This window comes from Telmatherina bonti (assembly GCF_933228915.1).
Source record: "Telmatherina bonti genome assembly, chromosome: 15".
NCBI classification, from domain to species: domain Eukaryota; kingdom Metazoa; phylum Chordata; class Actinopteri; order Atheriniformes; family Telmatherinidae; genus Telmatherina; species Telmatherina bonti.
Window position 1 is genome coordinate 15,977,074 of NC_136613.1, and position 22,396 is coordinate 15,999,469.

The 22,396-nt window shown below is 38.7% G+C and overlaps 1 protein-coding gene across 1 annotated transcript in view; it reads right to left on the reverse strand.

The window, feature by feature from the left end:
- Positions 1–4,993, reverse strand: part of st6gal2a (ST6 beta-galactosamide alpha-2,6-sialyltranferase 2a) — a 59,585-nt gene extending 54,592 nt beyond the window's left edge. Inside the window, exon 1 of the mRNA XM_079254385.1 lies at positions 4,879–4,993. The gene's annotated coding sequence lies outside the window, so the exon portion shown is untranslated. The remainder of the gene's footprint in view (positions 1–4,878) is intronic.
- Between the last annotated feature and the right edge of the window lie 17,403 nt (positions 4,994–22,396).

The window sequence follows — 22,396 nt, forward strand, 5'->3', positions numbered from 1 at the left end:
CCAATTCAGCTTATCTGAAACCTACGGTGATGTCACTGCGGCGCCGTCTATGGGTAGAACATTAAGATGTACATTACATCCTGTTTTCACTTGCACTTGGGCAGCTGAAATGTAATCATTTCAGAAGTCGCAATGCATGTTTGTGAGTATTTGATTGCATATTGTTGGGCTGTCACATGAGCATCAGCCTTTGCCCCTAATGACACACTCTTCCTTTACCACCCATGATGGTGAACATCGGATCTTTTCTGTCACGTTCATCAGACATAAGTTTTGTATCACTCTGTAATGATGATTATTTCAGTAAATTTGTGTTAAAATACCAATAACAGCTATTCTTTGCATTGGATAGCAAAAATGGAATTCATATATGATGTCGAAACTGAGTTTGATCCTGGGTTGCACACACATCCTGAGAGGTTTGGCTTGGCGTTATCCTTTCAGATCCTGATTTTAAATGTCTTACCAATAAATGTTTAGTAACTAAAAGGAAACAATACATATTCTGGTTGTACTAGAGGTTTTTTTTTTGTTTGTTGTTTGTTTTGCAGCTACTATTTAAAATGAACTGGCTCTTTCTTTTTTGGTTTTTTTTTTTTCCCCTCAAATCCCAGTTTCACACAATTAACACACCTAAAACCAAAACTGGAACAGAGATCAGACGTGAGGAAGATGAAACAGGTGTCACCATCTCCCATTACCCCCCCCCCCCCCCCCCCCCCCCCCCCCCCCCCCAATGGGACTGTCTAGCTGCAGGTAAACAAGCTCTGGACTTCAACTAAATCAGTGATGTTTCTATTTGTGCGATGAAAACTGCACTTTTGGCGCAATACCGTAACAAAAAACGCAGACTGCCAGAGATTTAACAACCAGGTTCCAACTGTGCAAAGAGGAAACCACAATGTAACATTTCAGTGGGAGACACTGAATGAAAAATACTAATCAAAACAATAAATCATTTGTGGATCTTTATGTGACGACGACAAAAGCTGGCGCTCCCGACTCTGCTTTCATATTCTTTTTTTCATATTTACATCATTACAGCCAACAATCTGACAAGCCTCGAGTTGATGCTGTGCAGTGTGATACACACTTAGACCAATATTTTATTGAGACCCATCTCACACAGTGTGAAATGTAATAAACTCATGTTGCTGCTGTCGGATCGTGTAAGAGCAGCAAACAAATGCCTTTTTTTTTTTTTTTTTTTTTAAAAAGACATGCAATGCTTTCAATTAATTAAATAGCTACTAAATATGCCAAACTGATGTCAGAATGAGCACTTTAAAGCTTTTAAGCCACAAACCCTAATGACAATTTTACCACATTGTACCTGGAAGTATTTCCATATAAGTTTCAACATGGCACTGGTCTGATGCATGCTGTCAGTGCAGCAGTGGTTTTCACTTGGTTTATGATCTACTTGTCAGAGAAGTCCAACAGATTTCATTCATTCATTATCCTAACCGCGAGTTCAGGGTTGCGGGGAGCTGGAGCCTATCCCAGCTTTGGGTCCCAGTCTTTGGGTGAAAGGCAGGGTACACCCTGGACAGCCGCCAGTCCATCACAGGGCCACACAGAGACAAACAACTCGTGCTCACATTGTCCTAGGGGCAATTTAGAGTAACCAATCAACCTAACATGCATGTCTTTGGATAGTGGGAGGAAGCCGGAGTACCTGGAGAGAACATGCAAACTCTACACGGAAAAGGCCACTATCCAAACCCCAGCCAAGGATCGAACCAGCAACCTTCTTGCTGTGAGGCCACAGTGCTAAACACTATTCCACCGTGCAGCCCCCCAAACAGATTTTATTGCTGAAAATAACTAAATGTTCTACTTGCTATAAAAGAAAATCCTCAAAAATGAGAAGCATTTACAGTCTGGCTAACACACCACCTGCTCAGTGGCATCATATGTGCAGAAAGCTGACATTTTCAGCTGCTTCCATCCACCATTGTTATGTTTTTTCACAACCAGCACAGTTGTCACATTTAACATTTTTTTTTTTTTTTTTTAAATAAATGATGTAAGAAAACTCTGAGTGAAGAAAGACTTGAGCACTGTGTTATGGCAAATATCACTTCATAACTGTCGACGGTTTGCCTGGATGAAGCCGTAAGGAGCATTTATGTCCAAATGACTGAATGGTGTCCTTTTCACAGAGTGATGAACACATTATGGTTACCTCTCTCGCGTCTGCAAAGGGCGGAAGTGAAGCATTTATCAGCAGAAACAGACTGGGTTTTTTTTTTTTTATGAGTTGGCAGTGGATGAATGCACTCATCAGAGTTTTGCCCAAGGACACTAGCATGTGGAGGAACTGGGCATCAAACAGCAAACCCTGTGATCAGCGAGCAACCTGATTTTCCACCAAAGTCACAGCAGCAAGTTTGCTACGTCAACTTCAAAAGGTAATGTCTGCTTCTTACTAATGCTTGAAGGTGACCAAAAAAAAAAGCTCTTACTGGAGGTTTAACTCCAATTATCATAATCATACGGTCATTTGTGAGCTCATTCTTACAATGGGTGGGATCGTCCTCTCTTTAAATCAATCTGACTGTTTGGAGCAGCTTCAAAGCTGCAGTGGTGCAATATTTAAGAGCTGCTTTGCTGTGCAGCTCGAGAGCAGATCAACTGCTGCACATCTGTATCTCGCAGACAGAAAGCTCGCATCTTCTTATGGTCTAACAAAAATTAAAGAACCACATCATCTGTCATCATCTGTCTCTGGTTCTTTTTTCATCCAGTGTCTTGAGAGTCACACACTCGCATCCTGAACAGTAATACAACGTGACAAAGATCCAAAACTGCTCAGAAAATACGACATGAACGTTGAGCTAACAAAATCTAACAGTGGGTCATGTGAAACAACAGTAAGGCAATGTCTTCACCACCCACTCTTACCGGATCATTTCCTCTCATCTGATGCCACCGAACCGAGTCGATGTCTGATTTTAACTCTGTTACTGGGTCACCACTGGTTGCAGTTACGTACTTCATCAGTTTGTATTTTTAGAATGACGATTCGTCCTCAATTTTATCCTGCAGCTTTAAAAAGAAAAGTAAACCTGTAGAGACCACCCTTTCACCTGATTGCTCAAATGATTGTTTATGTTTGTATATGAATACAAGCACAAGGAGTTATATCAATATACTGTATTAGGCTCACTGTGATCTTGCTGTCCTTTTTGGGATATTTATCACTGTGCATTCATCCTGAAGAAGATATATTTCCCTTCAGAGAGAATGTTTTTTTCTGCTCATATATTTCACATAAGCTTAAAAAAAATAAAATAAAATAGGTGTTGCATCTACTCTGAATCTGTTCTTTCCACACTTTGTAGCAATTCTGCAAACCTGACAATACCGATTAGCTTGAAACAATGAAACACAACTGAAAAACAGTCGTTTTGTGTGTGAAAATTGAAGCTGCTGTACTGTAGAGTAAAACAAAATGCTTAGTTTGTCTCCTGCACACCTGTGTTCTGTCTGCGCATGCAGTGGGAGGAGGCCCTATTTGGGACAATAAATGTCCAGCTGCAGGGACAAAGAGATGCCAAACACTGTGAAGCGATAATTAGACAGCTGCGTGGAAATAGTGTTCATGCAGGAAGTCTGTTAGAGTTGTGATTCTTTCACAAATCAAGTTTTTGTCTTTTTATTTTTGAAGCCTTGCAAAGCAGAGCATAATTATACACACAAAATCAGACTTTTCTTGCAATGTCACCATAACCTGCAGAGAGACTTTGAATTTTCTCCCCTGTGCTGTTTATGCTGCAGAAAGAGGAAATACAAAGAGAAGGGCTGGTGTCTATAAAAGATGTGAATGTGTGTGAGCAAACAGTATACAAGTTTCTTCATGAGCTGTATTGAGTTTCAGTCAACTCTACTGCAGTTCTCCAAAGTGATGAGATCATGCGTTTCAGTGACATTTACGTCCCTACTGAGTAAAACTCTTATCAGACAACTTCAAACAATACTACACTCCAAAACCCCCATCACACCAAAAAGGAAACACTTAACTCCTCTTGACACCTTGTGTGTTTTTCCTCAGCTTCTCAATGCTCTCATTGCAACCAATCATGTGTTGGGGGGTAATTAAGCTCCACACACCTTTGTGTTTACCGCCTGTCTAAAGGCAGAGATTGTATCTCCTTGTTGGTGATTAGATCAGATTGTGCACATTTTAATGAGATTTGTAAGCAATTCAATACCTAGTGTACAAAGAAGATGACAAAAGTCAGTTATGTTACAGAAATGTTCACAATTTCTGATGGTCACGGAATAAAACAAAGAAACATTAACTCCTCTCATTGTCTGGGTTGCATGTGGGGTACATTGCATGTTTTAAATAATAAAACATGCAATGTTTATATAAAGAGTATATTAAAAAAAAATAAAATAAAAAAAATAAAAACAAACATCCTCCTCAAGTTGTAGAGAAGTGCGCAGGCCTGGCTTCGCACTCAGCTGTGAAGGAACTCAATCTCTCCAATGAAGTGAAAACCTGAAGGGACTCGTTTTGTTTTCTTATAGGAGAGATTCGCTCACCTACTGACAAACACTGAACTCTGCAGCGTTTTTCTGAAGCCATATTCTCCCACATAGAGCCGCGCGCGGTGCCTCAATGAGCTGCTGGTAAATTAGCCACGGTGATTATGGTGATCTGGTAAACTACCGTAGAGACAAAGCGTTTTCTGCAACATATTCACGTGCATGTTAAATCCATTTAAGCCTTCTACATGGAGTCTTTTCAGCCCAACTACATGCATGCACATCCTCCCTTCAAGCTGCTCCGCGTCCTCTAACAAAGCGCTCCGAAGCACCGAATGCATATCTGCATGGAAATCCAACGGAAAGCGAACAAAGCATTACCTAAACAGTGTGTCGGTCCTCACTGGATGCTGTTGCTGCTGCTGTCCGGCTCTTCATTTTGCTCCTGTTCGCCTCTGAAGAGCGAGCATGCGGCTCGCTTTGGCTCGCCTCAGCCCTCCCTCCGTTCACTGAGAAGAGATCCACTACTACGCGGAGTGGCTGTGTTGTCTATCACATTGTTGCTGGCCTTTTTCTCACATCCACCAAATTAAAAAAAAAAAAAAAAAAAAGGCGGAGCCTTCGGGGGTTTTTTCCAGTGAGAGACGGAGGAGGCTCTCTGGCTTGGAGGGAACGATCGAGGAAAGGAAACGAAGGAAAGGAAGAAAGGAGGACTTTGATGTAGTTTTTTTCATATATATATTCTTATAAGCAGAAGTACAAAAGGATGGAGGGGTCTAGGTCATATCAGATCTTTTGACAGATACTGCCTGGCCTTTATTGGCAAATGTCAAGTGAGAAGAGCAATTTAAGACTAATTTTAAATCTGTTCAGTAGGTTAAATATAAAGTATGGCTAAAGAGGGGTCAGGGATATATGCCTGCTCACGCTCCTGTCCTGTCTGTGCTATGAACGTCCAACAAAACCCTTTAAAAATAAAAAAAGGAAGGTTAGTTAAAAAGAAATTCAAACAAAGACAAAGAGAAGGGTGTAAAGAAATTATTTTTAATCACATTCAAGGCCATAGTCAACTGCTAAGGGGTGCCACCATGCAAGTCTTCTACCCACCCCTCAATCGCTTGTGAAATTCAGGGCCACTGCTAGCGACAGCTTTGTAGGGTGCCCCCGCCCCCAATATTTGCCTCCTCTTGGCCAACCCCCAAAAAACAGAAGATTCCCATGTTTGTCAGCATGGTAGTCAGTATTTTCCAAAGTAAATCTATTAGCCCTCCGGAGTTGAATTTACTGTATTTTAAAATAATTTCAGACCAAAGTAATATCTCCACTTTAGAAAAACTGTGACTAAATAGTTTTATTTTTTTCTCTCTTTTTCCTGCTTATTTTCTTTTTAAAGTTACACTCTGCTCAAAACTATAAAATACTCACAGAATTAGATTGATTTTTAACCCTTTAAATTGGAGTTTGATTACTTTGTGTTGGTGTTGTTGTCCCCACTGTTTAGATTAGAAATATTACGTAAAACCCACATTTAATAGCTATTTCATAATTATGATTATGCATTCGGGGATGTTAGGATTTTATTTTCAAGAAACAATGAGTAGTTTAAATTAAAATTAGTGATTTTACTGTTTACCCCATTACACCCTGTTCCTATGATATTGTTAGAAACATTTCATTCTGAAATTTGTGATCACTAGCAAAATTATAGGCAGATTGAAAGATTAAAAAAAGCCAAATATACTAAAATGCCCATTATAATACATAAAATTTTATGTTTTTTTGTTTTCAAAGAGGTTCTAGATACAGCCCAATTTTGACATTTACAGGGTCATTCAACATGTTACAAATCACAAACCTGTCAATCAAAGTGAAAAAATAACACATCTCATAAGTTTTTTGTTGAAAATTAAGGGTTTGGTGCCCCCAGTGTATGATGTGGTACTCTGGTGAAGTTGAAGGGTAATTCATGGGTCATGTTTACAAGGAGACATGCTTTATCCCTTGGAAATTTCATTTACTTTGAGCCAGGATATTGGGAACCACACAAGAATCCTTTTCAGGTCTCAAAATTTATTAAATGCCGCTGTTTCATTTCTGGGTTTACCCATAAAATGTTTCTTGAACAGATGACACCACAACCCAAACTCTACTTTTCCCTGCACAAACCCCGCCAGCAGCAACAACAATGATGGATTACAGTGTTACATTTGTGCTGCTAATCACAATTTGGCTTTTACAGCTTAATGAGCTTAATGAGATCCAAAATTCATACATATGTCCTCTTTTTAGCTTGAATCTCTGCCATTTCATTCTTCCCTGATCAAGGGCTGAAGCCCTCCAGGTTTTTGATGTTTCCCTGCTCCGCCACACATGATTCAAATCAAAAGGAACCAACGGCCTATGAAGATCCACAAAGTTACTTATTAATTTGAATCAGATGTTTTGGAGCAGGAAGACATCCAAAGCCTACATGACTGTGGCCCAAATGAAGCAGAGTTTTCCACCACTGGTCTATTTGGTACAAGTTTATACATGTGTCATGTCTTATTCACTGTTGTTAGTGTATTACTATGGCTGTGTGTTACTTACCACGTACAGTCCAGGCATATGTACTTCAATTGTCTGGAAATTTTAAAGTTGTGAAACATTTTAAAGTAAAATCATTTCTGTCTCTGTGTAGACCTGCGTAGGTATGTACTCAGAGAACTATTACACACTTCATAATGAGTCATTCAGACTTTTTTGTACAGCACCTTCAAAAAGATTATGTTCAACTATTTGTATTGCAAGGTGTAATGGCAAAAAAAGTACAATGAACTAAAAGATAATAGACAACATAGAAAATAAAGAGGTGAAATAAAAGAAATTAGATGCTAATTCATGAATATTGGGGAAAAGACTAAAATAGACTACAATTAAAATAAAATGCATTCACCAGTGAGGAGAAAAAAGAAAAGAAAAAAAAACCAACTGAAGAAGTAAGACTGAGCTTTGTAGTGACTTCTCTGGTCATGTTGTTTAAATATGAAATGTCTAAGATTTTATCAGCAGTTCAGGAAGCTTTTTTTTTTTTCAGGAAGCTTCAGTTCAGGAAGCTTAACAATAAAACTGCTCCTCATCTCATTTGATCAGTTAAGGATAAACATGCTGTCTTTCTCGTGTCTGTGTGTGGAGATAAAAAAAACAAAACACTTAACTGTGATTAGACATACGTTTCTTTCTGCTCACCAGCTTTTGTCTGGCTCTTTTGGTCTTTTTGCACATTTTATTACTTTTAACTTTTAACTAACAAATGTCAACATCTATTTTTTTGTCATGCAGTACTTATTGTTTCCTACCATACACAGCTGCAAACTACAAACCATAAGAACATAAAGAACAACCAGGTAAAAACTGTAATAAATAACTTAAAGAATTTTCTCCATAATTTTGCATAATCTGAAATCAATTGTCCATTTCTTTTTAAACCATTTTATCTCTAGTTGAACCTTGAATTAAATGAAGCCACAACATGCATTATGTACCGAAATGATAAACATTTATAATGTAACTTTTTTATTAATTCGTTTTCTATACTGCTTATTCTAATGAAGGCAAGCTGGAGCCCAAGCTGGAGCCCATCCCAGTAATCATCAGATAAGAGGCAGGGTTCACACTGGACAGGTTGCCAGTCCATCACAGCTAATTTAACATTTTAAGACCATATTGTGTTTGAAAAATACACATATCTTTTTGAAAATAAAAACCATAAAGCATTTCTTAGATCAGTCACTAAACTGTAGGCACTTCACAGAAAAAAAGATCATGAGTGAATGAAAGAATGAAGGAAACAATGTGACTTGTAGAAGGAAGCAGGAAGCAGCTGTCTTTGTTAAATTCTGCTGACCCATCTATCTACCTCCTCCAATAACAGACTCATATTGCTCTTGTGAATGGGTATAATATGGGGCTATTTCAATTCGGAAAGTTACTCTGACCTTTTTGTAGAATTTTTTTCGACTTGGTCACCCAGTCTTCCCTTTATGACAATCTGTTACACTGAATAGCACAAAGTCAAAGCAGCAGAGAAAAACTGACAAAACAAGCTCCAGTTTTGAATATTGTCGCCAAGTAACCATTATTTAATGCTTCATAGGTCTTCGGTACGGTAATGAAACCGTGTTACAGATATGGAGAGATGCTGCGATGAGCCAGAGCAGTGCGAGTTGTGTATCTGCGTGTTGCTCTCTTAATTGCCTCATCAGTAAATGTCAAATGTTCAAATGGCTCTTACATCCAGATTTATTTATTCATTTGTGCTCCATCGGATGCAGGCGCCCTGGCTGCATGCTGCAATTACTGCTGCATGGCTAAATGTGCCAATGAATAATAAATCACAGCACAAAGGGATCTAACTAGCCAATGGTGAACCACAAGACCAGCTGGGAAGTAAATCTGGAGTGGAAGGTGTTTACTGTAGAAACAGTTTCAACCACTGAAGGAATGCTCAGATTCTCCCAGAGAAGGGACACTAATTAAAAAGCAGCTTTACCTTAAAAAAACAAAACACATACGTCCAAATACACTGGATCAGGGCCTTGATAGAGATATTCAAAATGTTGGCTTAAAATAACAAAAGACATTAGCTCCATTGTGTTCATGTTCTCTTCAAGGAGAAGTTCAGTAACAGGAGAGTCAGGAGGCAGATGATGCAGGTGAGCTTACTGGTGCGCTCAGAGACTAGGACCGAAAATGAAGAATGTAAAGGGGGGTATAAGGGAAGTGTGCATGTGGCCCAGAACAATGTTTTCAGACCTCTGTGCTGCAATGTCAGCTACAGTCACTCCAGCAGGCCCAGGCAGGTCAGCAGCTCTTTGTTGAACACCTGACTCAGGTGCTTATCATCTTCCTCCAGGTGCATGTCGCTCAACTATGCTTCATCTCACTGCAGCTGCTGTAGTGAAGAAGGGGGAAAGAATTTTGGGATTCTGCGCTTCTTTGAATCTCTGAGGAGAAAAAAATGGAAAAAGGATCTTCAGCTTGTCAACAGATATCAGAAAAATCATGAAAATATTTAAAAGCAATAATTCTCAACAACATTTTTGTATTTTTCTCACATTAGTGGAGAATGTCATTGTAACCTTCAGAGAATTTGTAAAAATTTCAGAATGGTCTACATAATTAGACCAATCTTTAGTCAGGGTACTTTTTTATTGTAAGAAGTTGACATTTTGATCTCAAGACCAAAGACTAAAAGGATCAAACTGTTATCAGCAACAATTTTAAAGCCAGAATCTGTGTTAGAAATGTATTTTTGCAAAGCTTATTTACATTTTTGGAAGAGCAGCGCGGTTCAATCCTTGGCTGGTTTGGTCAGTGGCCTTTCTGTGTGGAGTTTGCATGTTCTCCCCGTGTATGCGTGGGTTCTCTCCGGGTACTCCGGCTTCCTCCCCCCATCCAAAGACATGCATGATAGGTTAATTGGTCACTCTAAATTGCCCCTAGGAGTGAGTGTGAGCGTGAGTGTGGTTGTTCGTCTCTCTGTGTGTGGCCCTGCGATGGACTGGCGAGCTGTCCAGGGTGTACCCTGCCTGTCGTCCAAAGCCGGCTGGGATAGGCTCCAGCTTCCCCGCGACCCTGAATTGGAATAAGCAGTTCGGAAAATGAATGAATGAATGAAGAGCAGCGCTCATACAGAAATGTAAATTGAGAATTTAGAGCAATTCTGCTTGAAAATGACATGTTTCCAGGGATTCTCAGGGATTTTCCACGTAGAAAATGTAAAGTTACATTGATGACAGATCACAAATGTGTTGCTGGGGAAGAACAGGGTACATGTTGACCCAGCCTGTGCTCAACTCAATATGTGTGGAGACTTATATAAAAATTATATGATATACAAAGAGTTTATAAACATGATAAAAGACAAAACTCTCCAAATAATACCGTAAATACGCACAATAAGCACAACTGACTTTCACAGAAATAAATCCCTTTTTTTCAGGCTTTAATGCTTAAAATGTGTGGACTTCAGAGCTCTTCTCTGTGCATGTGTACAGGAGGGGTTTGTGTCTGCCACCAACACTAATCTTATCACTGCTACAGGCGCAATCATCACTCAGACTCATAACTGTGATTGAGATGAATCAGCATGCAGTAAAGCGTTCTGCCATCGCTAAATTTACACCTGAACATCTGGCCATCTCTCTAATCTACCCGACTTTGTTGTTCCTTTCAGTTAATTGTGGACATTAGAAATCTGTGAGAGCGTGACGGTTTCCATGGCAATGCACTGATGTGCTCAGGTGCTTCAAGCCTTCAGTATTCCAGTCATTTCATACCATCTGTTTCTGCTGGTCACAAAAGCTCCACCAGTTAGGAAATTGTGTAAAGATGTCACAAAAAAGATTAAATGGGATTATAAAGATCAAAAATTCAGAGACTCAATGAGATGTTGACAGGTTGAAAGTTAAATTAAACCTTCTTAGAGCATTTAATCAGGTTCGCATTTGGTCTGTAGACACCATAGGTAGGGTGATCAGTAAATGACAGTGAGCAAAGACAGCAAGAGGCTTATTTGGCTGCATTAACAAAGGCAATTACATCTAATGACAGTAGACCACTTGATGGTTCCAAAGAGCTCAGAGCTGCACTATTCATATATACAGTAGAAGAAGGAAATGCGGAGCATATTTTATGATTTTATTGAATTGGCCAAGAGATTTACCTTAAACATATATTCAAACTGAAAACAGAAAAGAAAATCACTTGACTACATTTTAGCTGCTAATGTGCAGAACGCATGCTAAGACTGTCTGTACAGGGATATGATACAAATGACGATGGTAACAGTACTACCTTAAACGTAACTTAGTAGTTGAAATGAACTGTTTCATAGTAAAAAATAAAGCTTGTTAAAGCTAATCTTGTTGAAAATTTGTGAAATAAGCTGTACATCCTTGACCAATTCAGGTCAAATTAAGTAACAGAGCCCTGGAAATAATGCCAGTATTGAGTGAAATAGCATGTTCATTAGGGAAGACATGAATTCTGTCTGGTTATGAGGGTGGAGACACAGCTATATATGTGTGTATACACACATATATATATATATATATATATATATAGTAACATATGATAGATATTATAGATATATATTATAATATCAGTATTATAGATCATTTTCCATATTTTCGGGCAGTTTCGGAGACATGATGAAACACTGGGGTGCTCTTGGTTTGGTGTTGTGCATCAATGTCTGAAATGTCACTGAGCTGAGTTGCAAACGAGAAGAAGCCACTAATCCATATAGGAAACAGAACAGTTATCAGACTATTTGTAGATGTCAGTGTTACTGTGAACTTCTATGTAGATATCAGCATATGTAGACTGAAGGCTAATGTTTTTTACAGGTGCATATGAAGTACCACCGCAGAAGCACATCAGAGTGTTTATAGATATGTTCCTAGCCCATATAGATGACACAGAAAGAAAAGTTTAGAAGGTAAAAGTTGAGTACTGAGAGCAATCTAAGTGTGCTTTCTCATTAACTATGTGGAGTGGATCATTATTGTTCCGCGTCTTCTGACAGACAAATGCCAGGAGTGATTTCTACTAATACATGATGGAATGTCTCTTTCACCATCTTGTTCTCCGGTTGTGAAGTTAAAGGGACACTGTGGAAGAATTACTCCCACCTAACGCTGAAATTGTGTATAACATTCAAGCAAATATTGCATCCCAGAGCCTAGCTGTTGCTGCTGTGTAGCAAAAAGCCTCCACAACACCAATAAAACCATGTCATTCCACACTTCATGAAGTGTTCACTCAGGTGAAGAGATTTAAACGCCGGCTTTCAGTCGCAGTAAAGCTGGACTAAAAGCCAGTGGGAAGACTTTGTAAGCTCCATTTAGTGTGCCAAAAAGCTGGCATTTACTCTGACTTTGAAGGCTACTAAAACCACATAAACATGCCCCCTTGCACCAACAAGGCTGGTGTGTTTTAGCAGCCAATGGTAACGAGCAACACTGTCTAACAAAACCCCATGAAAAGTTATTATAAGACTCATTTATGCATAATATACCAATGGCATCACATACTTGATTTTGGCCTTTAAACAACAGAAAACGTTACACATTGTCCCTTTAATGAGGCTGAATGCTTAATCCAGCATGACATAAGATGTTCTTCCTAACACAAGCCAATAGTGAAGGCCGTCACATTCATAACAAAACTGATTTACTGACTCCATCACAGGAGATCAATTCTGAATCACAAATAAATGTGCACCTCCACACAACCCTATTCGAAGTGGCTCCTTTGGTGTACTTCATACACCATGCTCTCCTAGCAGAGCATGAACACAAGTGTGTTGTTTCACTTATTTGAACTTGTACTTCCTTATTCTAGTCCTTATACCCACATGCTGTCACAAGTTAGTATCTGCACACAGTCTGCTCAGAATCTGCAGCCCAAAAATGCCCAAAGATGTCAAAAATAATAAGAAAAACAGAAATATTAGCAGAGGAGGGTTTTTCTTATAGTAAAAATGTGTACAGTGGACACATGTATACAATGTATACATGTTTTATTTGCCCAAAAGACATGATAAAGAGGGATTACCGTGGACTTTTTTTTTAAAGTAATGTTCTCCTTAGTATGCCTTCGAGCACACAACCTGCCAGGTTGGATTCAATACCCTGTTAAATTCACACAAAACACCACACAGGACGGTGCATCTGCAGAGAATTCACAGCACAGTCATCTGTTTGCAAGTATTGTGTGTTTGTACTGCACATACTGTCAAACCTATGAAGACATTCTCCTGATAGGCTCGGGTTTTGGATTATTTATCACTGTGTCTTGTTCAGTTGCAGTGAGCGGAGTTTCCGCAGCCACCGTACCCTTTTAAAGGGTTATTTCTAATATTTAAGTTTTAAAATGAAAAAAACAATGTTTAGAAGTCTTTTAAGCGAAAGGCTTTCCATAGCCACAGGAAGTATGCAGCACTGTGAAGCTGCAGAAGTTAAAGTGGGTGTCTGTATGGAAAGGGGCGGCTATAAATGATACATGAGCCAAGTATAGAATTATTTATCCAGCAAAGGACTTCTTCTGAGAACTTGTAAAATAATAAAAGTCTGTAAAGTCTGGGACTGTAAGTAATGTGATGTTTTGTATTATTAATGGCTTTTCTGCCTCATACTCAGTTATTCCGTACTATACCTGTGGCACTACTTATACAACGCTTCACCTGCCACTTAACACTGCTATAATTGGAAGCGTCACTGTTTTTCATAATCCACTGAAACGTTTTTTGAAACCTTCGCCAGATCTTCCTTGGATGAGTGATTTATAATAATAATAACAGCACAAATTCACAGCGTGTTAACAGCCTGAACCTTCATGTTTGTGTTTTCAGACTACTCTACAGAAAAAAAAATAGAAAGCTGAGCTACAGAAGCACTGTAGACAATGAATCAGAGAATGACTTTACAGAAGGAGACAACATTCAAGTGAGCCCAAAGGAACAATTCAAAACCCCCAAAACTGCACAAAGATGCCTGGAAGACACCGAAAACGATGAAAGAAATGCCCTGGGCTAATGACTCCATGAGAAGCCGTTACAGCCTGAACATGACAGATACCTTCATTAATTCAAAGTCCAAATAAAAGTATGAGGAATATACTTTTGGAGATTCTGTGAACCTCATACAACGCGATGAAGTACCTTTTTCATGATGCAGGTACAACCATCTAAACAGTCTCTTCTGTTCACTTTTCTTGACATAATTTAAATCCAAGGAGGAATTCTGTTAATATTGAGCCATCAAAAAATAAATGACATTGCTGGAGAGAAACTGGAGATATCGCCACAGGAATATATTAGAGGTAATATCCCTGCTGCGCATAAAATCAGCAGGAGCAGACAAACACAAAAAGATCTCTTGGATTTTGACCGAAGGTAAGTCTTTTCACATGACTTGTCACGACTTAATTCTACTTCATCACATGAGCTTTAGGAAGACCACTTGATGATGTGTGTGTTTTGTGAAACCAGTTAAATCCTGCTTTTTCCCAGACTTCCTCCCAATGTTGGATGAACTCACTGAACCGAGAAAAGAAAAGCTCTTCATCATTACAGGAGCAGACTGTTGACATTTCTACATGATGTCCACATGTACAATAATGAAACCCTTCAGGGGGGATTTTTATCTTGCAGTTTGCTGCAGTGTTATCATTTCACAATACCCTTTTCTCACCTTCTGCCTGTCAAATGTTGTGGACAAGCATGGACAGCTAAGGCTGAATTGAAATTTGGCCAAAAAAGAGAGGGGTTTAATACAAAATGGGGCAACATTAAGAAATAGTTTTCAGTTAAATTGACAAGGATTCACTAAAAATAATATTTATGAGGCACTTTCGGCAGTATTTTTTCCTGCAAAACAGAAAAAATATTTGACCTTGCTCGTCGGCTGTCTGAGTATACTGTCAACATCAACGCCAGCAGAACGTCTGATTAAGGTGAAACCTGTTTTCTTGCTTTTAGCTGTGAATATTTGGACAGAAATTACAGAAATTGAGTTTCCTCACACACAAAAGAGCTGCAAAAAGCACAGAATGTTTTTGGCCTTCACTTAACATAAAGGCTGCACTTCGAGACTTGGAAACAGATATTCAAAGAGACAAAGGACAGAGAAACATTTAGTTTGAACTAAAGGGAACTATAGAGGACTTTCAGCATCCTCTTCGCCTCACTTTGATCCCTTGTCGTCTGCTCGGCTCTACACACAAGACATTGTTGCAAAAATGTTTCGATAAAGTCTGACACAAATTGTGGGTTTCTGCTTGTCTGCATTAAAATCAATTTTAAAAAAATGAAATGATAAACAGTTTATTTATCCCAGATGGAAATTTCAATGTTATAGTTGTTTTTTTCTTTTTTTTTGTCTTTGTTGTTTTACATTAAACCAAAGGAATAATATGTCACTACAATATGAAAAAAAAAACATTGCCAGGAACTGTCTCTGGTACCGTTCTGTCTTGCTTTGGAGTTGAAGAAGTCTCTCGCTGAACACATTATTTTGTTTCTTAACTGTGTTGGTTAGAGGATGCGAAGAATCTTCCACTATCTTTAGCTTCCTGTGCAGCATTTTGTCCTGGACGATCAGCTCCTGCGGCTCCAGAGGTTTACAGCTTTTTTTTAAATAATTTTGTCCAGTCTGGTTTTGATGCTGCTGGCCCAGCAGATGGCTGAAAAGATGATCACACTTTCCAAAACAAACCTATAGAAAGATATGCAACATCTTGGTGCAGATATTAGAAGATCATAAGTGCTGGGGAGGCAAAGCAGAGGAGCCGTGCACACACACATTAGATGTATGGTGTGTGCTCATGCAGCCATGTCTCAGTGAAACACACAATAATAAATAAAACAAAATACACAACAAAAATGAGTAAATTATTATTAGAAAAGTAGCCAGTAATTCAACTGTTTTGAAAACCTTTTAAACTTGAGACTCAGCCAGGTTTCCAGAAACATAGAGATTTGGATATAAAATGTTTAGCAGATGAAGGCAAATAGAGTAAACATGTGTATGCGTACTGACAAAAAGACTAAAACATATGAATGCCTCTAATTTAGCTCGATTTTCAGGACACTTTTCATATTATGGTGTGATGAAGCATTTTTCCAGGAAAATGAAACACATTCTCTGACATGTATTTTTCATTGCTGCTAATCCACAGAGCTTCTGTTCCCTGCCGGTTGCTGTCAATTGCAGCCGCTATCTTCATTTGTGCAGCTGTTTTCACCGCTGACCCCAGGAGGTTTGCCTGAGATCTATTCACACTGTACCTGTCACTTTCAGTGAAATGGCAGCCCCATTCCCGCATCGCCACCACAAGGTGATAGCAGATTGCCTGAGTTCACCTTTTGTCACTTTTCAAGCTCTCCTGGTGTCTCTGGGGCTTCAGGACTGTGCTCCACTGTTTATTTCCTCCTCACGCTATATCTTCCGAAGGCTTCACACGTGAAAAAGCAATTGGCATTCTTATTACATGTCTTTTCAACACTCGTCATCCACTGATAAAGTTTAAGTTAGATGCAGCATTCCTGCAATTCCTTAGAAACTCTCTGTCATCCCGTCACAACCTTCGCCAGTCTGTTTCCCATTTCAACTCAATTTTTAACAGCCGCTTAGAGACACATCTCCATCTTTACGTCTCAGATTTTCTTTCTTTTCTCACTTCTACGTCTCTTTCTCTCTCCTTCCCCCCAGCTCTGCTGGCAATCTGCCTGTTATCTGACTGATGTAAGCTGGATGTAATACCTTTAATGATTGTATTTTGTTGATGAGCTAAGTCATCTGGAGCTCTTTGAAAGCCCTTCGTGAAGCTCTCTAAACCCACTTTATCGTTTTTGGAGAAGCAGTAGAAGAAACATTATGTATCTTGGGCCTCACAGAGCACACAGTGTGTTTATAATTAAACACATTCGCTTGTCCCCTAGTTGTGTATATTTTAGGAACCAGAAACAGATAACAACGTCGCGTTCCCCCTCCCTGTAATTTTATTCAAACTGGAAAAGACAAGGAGGAGAGTTGCTGTTGCTTCTAAAGCAACACATCCCCTGGCAGGCATGGCTCTGTCTGGTCCTTCATTATATTACCGCACCCACCTTGCGCTAGTTTCGAACTAGGTTGTTTCCATGACGACCAAGTATTTGATGGACAGGTCTGTGTATGATGCCCAGTCTGCTGTGTGAGCTTCCACCCTCTGTTGTCTTCTGAACAGGATGTTAAGGATTTAGCAGATTTGCATATCAACTCATAAATGTATTCAGCGCTTTCACACACACGCACACACACACACAAATATGCACATGCACAGTGATGCTTTCACTATCAGTCCATGTGTAGGACTTAAACAGTACACACCCTGCCAGTACCCAGCAAATCTACTTTTAGGTACTAACGCCTACTTCATACTTTCCCTAATCCAGTCCCAAACACCCACAGTGCAGCAGACACCAAGGAATTTGGGTGTCTGGTGTGTGAAATCTGACTCAATTATTTATAAGATGTAGTTTAATCTCTCAAGACTGAAAAAGGAGAAAATAGGATCCAAGATTCCAATGTGGTGAGCTGGTAGGGGTCTTCTTTGCTTATGCATAACTTACAAACTCCAGAGTTGGAGCGTTCTCTAACTCTGGTCCTCAGGGGGCCACTGCCCCGCAGGGTCTAGATGCTGCCCTGTTTTTACTCAAGTGGCTCATATTGATGAGTCATTAGGAGAGAACAAGCTGCTGATCAGATCTGTTTTATTTAAATCATGAATGAATGCTGCATCATTTCACTTTTTCTTCTTATCAGTAACAGGGACGGATATTCATCAATCTGATTACCGTTATTCTAACCCGATATCTGATCGGCTGTGTGTTTACATTGCTGGACATAACAGCGGAACATAACAAATTAATCAAATTCATCTGTGAAACTGTTAAGACAAACAGGATGGAGCGGCGTTTTGCAAATGGCTTTTGCATTTCTGCAGTTTCTGCAGTTTGCACGCTACAAAGTCCAGGCAAACAATCTTTATACTTTTGACATCTCAATCATGACGTGGTTGAAGATGGGTTTTTTTTTTTCAAACAGAGAAAAAAACTATCAAATTAACCATTTCAAGCATGAATTAATAAAAACAATGCAACATTTTTTTAAATACAGTATTTTACCTCTACAGACAAATGCATTGATACTTTTTTTTTTTGTTTATTAGTGACATTTAGAATACATCTTAATTTATTATTTATTTTAATGTATTCTATAAAATATGTAATTATATTATGTCAATTTTGCATAAAATATAGCTGTATCATTTTCTTTTCCTCTTTATTGCAAAGGCAAACTTGCGTAATTACATTATGTTCAATTATATTATATATTTTTTTTATTCTACAGTGAGTGGAGTATTTACAAAAATACCATCTTCATTCATGATAATGCAAGAAAAAAAATGTAAAAAGGTGTCCACTACAGGGCCACTATGCATGAAAGGGTTAAGCAAATAGATAGTTTACTTCTGATGGTGGATCAGTGGGGTGTCAGGAGTGATGCGGACTTTGCAACTGTCTGCTTTGGTAAAGAAGGAGCTGAGTCAAAAGGTAAAGCTATGAGTACTGACTGAAAGAACAAGCTTGCACAAACAAACAATGAGCCATGTCCAATAAGAAAGAGCAAAGTATTTTGGTGTTTCTTATCTTGTTAAACTGCTTTAAGTCTCCTGCCTTTGTTAGGATCTGTTTGTCTTGTGTGACCCTACTGGAGCATGAAGCCCATAATAAGTCACCTCCCAGGACCATTGGGACACGCAAATTCCTCCATTTTGATAAGAAGGTGGCTCAAGGAGGGACGTGGAGCACTACATGGTTTTTATGTAGAGTAAAAAGAGCCGATTTGTTCGGTGATGCTCTTGATTTACCGATCAGTTGTTGTTCCTTCCTTCAGATATGGTCATGAGCCCTGAGTCATGACTGTCAGAGTGACCAAAATGAGTTTCCTCCACAGGGTGACTTAACTCTCTTAGAGATAAGGTGGGAAACTGTTATTCAGGAGGCACTTCTGGATGACTAGACAGTGTTCCATTGTATCAGGAAGATTCAGATGAGGTGGCTCAGGCATCTGGTTCAATGCTGCCTACCATGTGAGTTGTTAGGGGTACGTCCCACTGGAAAAAAGTCCCAGAGAAGACCCCAGGCACACTGGAGGGATTACATCTCTCCACCGGCATTGGAAAATCATGGGATTCCCCAAGATGAGTTGGAAAAAGTTGACTTGTGAAAGGGAAAACTGGGCTTCTCTGTTGAAGCTCCACAGCCTGCACTGCAATAAGTGCAAGAAGATGGATGGATGGATGGATGGAATGATGGATGGATGGATGGATGGAATGATGGATGGATGGATGGATGGATGAATGGGTGGAATGATGGATGGATGGATGGATGGATGGATGGATGGACTGATGTCAACTCTCAAATGTCGCAGATTGCAAAGTATATCTACTCAGGTAATGCACATAAATGGCAAATTTGTTGTCTTTCCAGTACAACTTAAACTGCAGCACATATTAGAGGATTTTACTATTAAATCTACAAGATTTTAGTATCCTACAGTACACTTACCTGTATAGATTTAGTACACAAGCCTTTTTATCGTCAAAATAAGCATGAACTTTGACCACAGAAAAGCTATGATAATATAATAAGAATAATATTTATGAATTAAGTGTAATCTGTAATCTTACATTTTAAGCAGACATTTGCAGTCTTTATTTTATGTCAATGTGTAAACCTTCACTTACATTCATGGTATTTCTATTTGTAATGAAGTATTGCTTTACTGTAGTATTTCTAATTGAATTTCGGTTAAATGAACATAATAGTCGGAATACAGAACTCTTTGTAGTAGCTGCGGCTAATAGATGGTGCTCTCAGCTGGATTATTAGTGGTAATGACTCTGCTCCTCTGAACACAAAAACATTGTGAGCATTAAAGATTTCAAAATCTTTAGGCCTTTGAAGAAACCAGAGCTCGAAGCAATTTCATTTTCCCTGACAACTTTCATTACTTCTGAAATAGATCCTTTTGATTTTTTCCTGCTGAAAATGGATGTGAAAGCAGCGATCCCTCTTCCAGAATCCCCTTAAAATCACTCTGTTCCAACCTTTTTTCCTGTTACTTTCAAAGGCCACGTATAAACGTGTTTGGCAGTGAGAGGCAGCAAAGCCCTCTTTAAAGGATTACTGGGTGAGTGGGATGAGATTTTTCACTTCTTTTCCTCATATCCTCCTTCTCCAGCAGCACAGGGCATGGAACCTATTGTCATTATCACAGGTTTTCTGCTTGTGATGAAAAGAAAAAGTACTGTCCTGCTAAAGAAAAAAAAACAACAACACATTGTTAGTACATGTTAGTATAGAAAATGGCACATTTTTTAAAAGATAAATTAACTCATCATACATGATCAGAATATTAACGATAATAAATAAATGAACAGACTCTGGATGCAGTTTGCTGCATGACTGATTAAGCAAAGGAAATTAATCTTAGTTGTCCTATATTCATAGTCTGGTTCACATGGTGTGAATTAACAAATAGTTGGCTATTTTAAGCTGTTTCCAGTTTATTTGACATAATGTGGAGGACAAGAACATCTAATAAAGGATACAAGGCAATCTTTAAATCTGCAGTGACTGTAAAAAATAAAGATGTTTCACACATATCATTAATAACACCACAGAGTGAACTAAGTATAAATCCATGGATGAAATGCCATCCTGTTACTTCTTTCAAAGGCAAAAATATATATTATTTACAAACTGTACAGAGAAAATCCAGTCTCTCTTAGCAAGTGTTCCATGAACAGAGAAAACTAAAGTGCCATTGGGAATGCATTAAATCAATCTGTTTAACAGCAACAATATGAAGCTTATGACAAAAAGACCATCGTCCTTACAGGAGGATAGATTTATGTTGTGTACTGAAGGCATTACAAAATGAAGATAAATCAGAAAATGTACAAAGTATTGGAAAGCTAAATGTATATTTAGTATTATACATTTGAGGTTGAATTCTTGTGTTTTATTACTGGAGAAAAAAAAACAAAGTAAACACCTAAAGCACAACAGGATATTTGAAAACCCCGTTTAAAGCTGCCCTTCAGTGACTTCTGACATTATGCACAATGAAACATTAAGATTATAAAAAGGCAAAGCTGCTAAATGTTCTCACTTAACTTGTATACATATTGTCATCTGTTTTATACACCGTTGAAGTCAGTTTTTAACACTTATGTATGCCTTCGTTTAGACAACTACTACTCAACAGCTGCATATTAACATTTTTTGCTTAAATGTTGCAGAAGTTTAAACAGATGGGAAAACATAATGATACATTCAATTTTCTATATATTAGTATTTATAATACGTTCTATAATAAACTACTTTGTTGAAGAGAAGTTGGTTAAGACTGGCTCTTTGAAAGGTTGAAACTTAAACAATGGAAAACTGGCCATAGGTGGTGTTGAAGCAGCTAAGTCTAATCAAAGCTACTGAGATTGCTTGTCCCAAGAGTAGGTTTGACATGTCGCTACGCCGTAATTCATTTCCACTCAGATCACTTCATTGCAGATTCAATCGACTTTATTCTTTCACACACAGTCTTGTGGCAAACAAAATACATCTACTCATACCCTGCGGTCAAAAACCCTTTGCCCTTCCGGGCCAAACATCTGCCCAACCAGGGACACATTCCCCTTTTATGCGTCACCTGCCCAGGTCACAATACAGCGCCCTCTAAAAGCAACAAGTTGGAAAAAAGTCAAACAAATTGGCTTCTATAACTGATTTCCGGCTGGCTAAAGGAAATATTTAGATTTTTTAACACTGTCAAAGGGTCTGAACCTAAAAATTCCTGTTTGGCACAGTATGGGATGATACACCACTGTCTCCTGAACTGGTTGATGTGGAGTAGAAAACAGTATTTGAATAAGTTCACACTTTTTCTGACCATCACATATGAAAGTGTTGAAAGCCTGAATTTCATATGTAAAATCCAAGGATGCCAATAGTTCAGATCAGAAGCACCAATGCAACGTTTAGAACACCAAATAGTGGAGGGAAATACTGTATTATCCACAGTGAATGTATATGTAATATCAATCCTGTTGGCTTCCCGCAGGTACCACATGTTTTAGTTAGTATTTCACACCGACAAAATGTCCACACCCCTAACTAAGACCACATCCTGGTTTTTATCAATTAGATCATACTAACATCAATACATCCTCACTAATCCTATATTGCACACAGAACAAACAGTGGAGGTAATTTCCTCTACACACATTTCGCTCTGATAACTTCAAG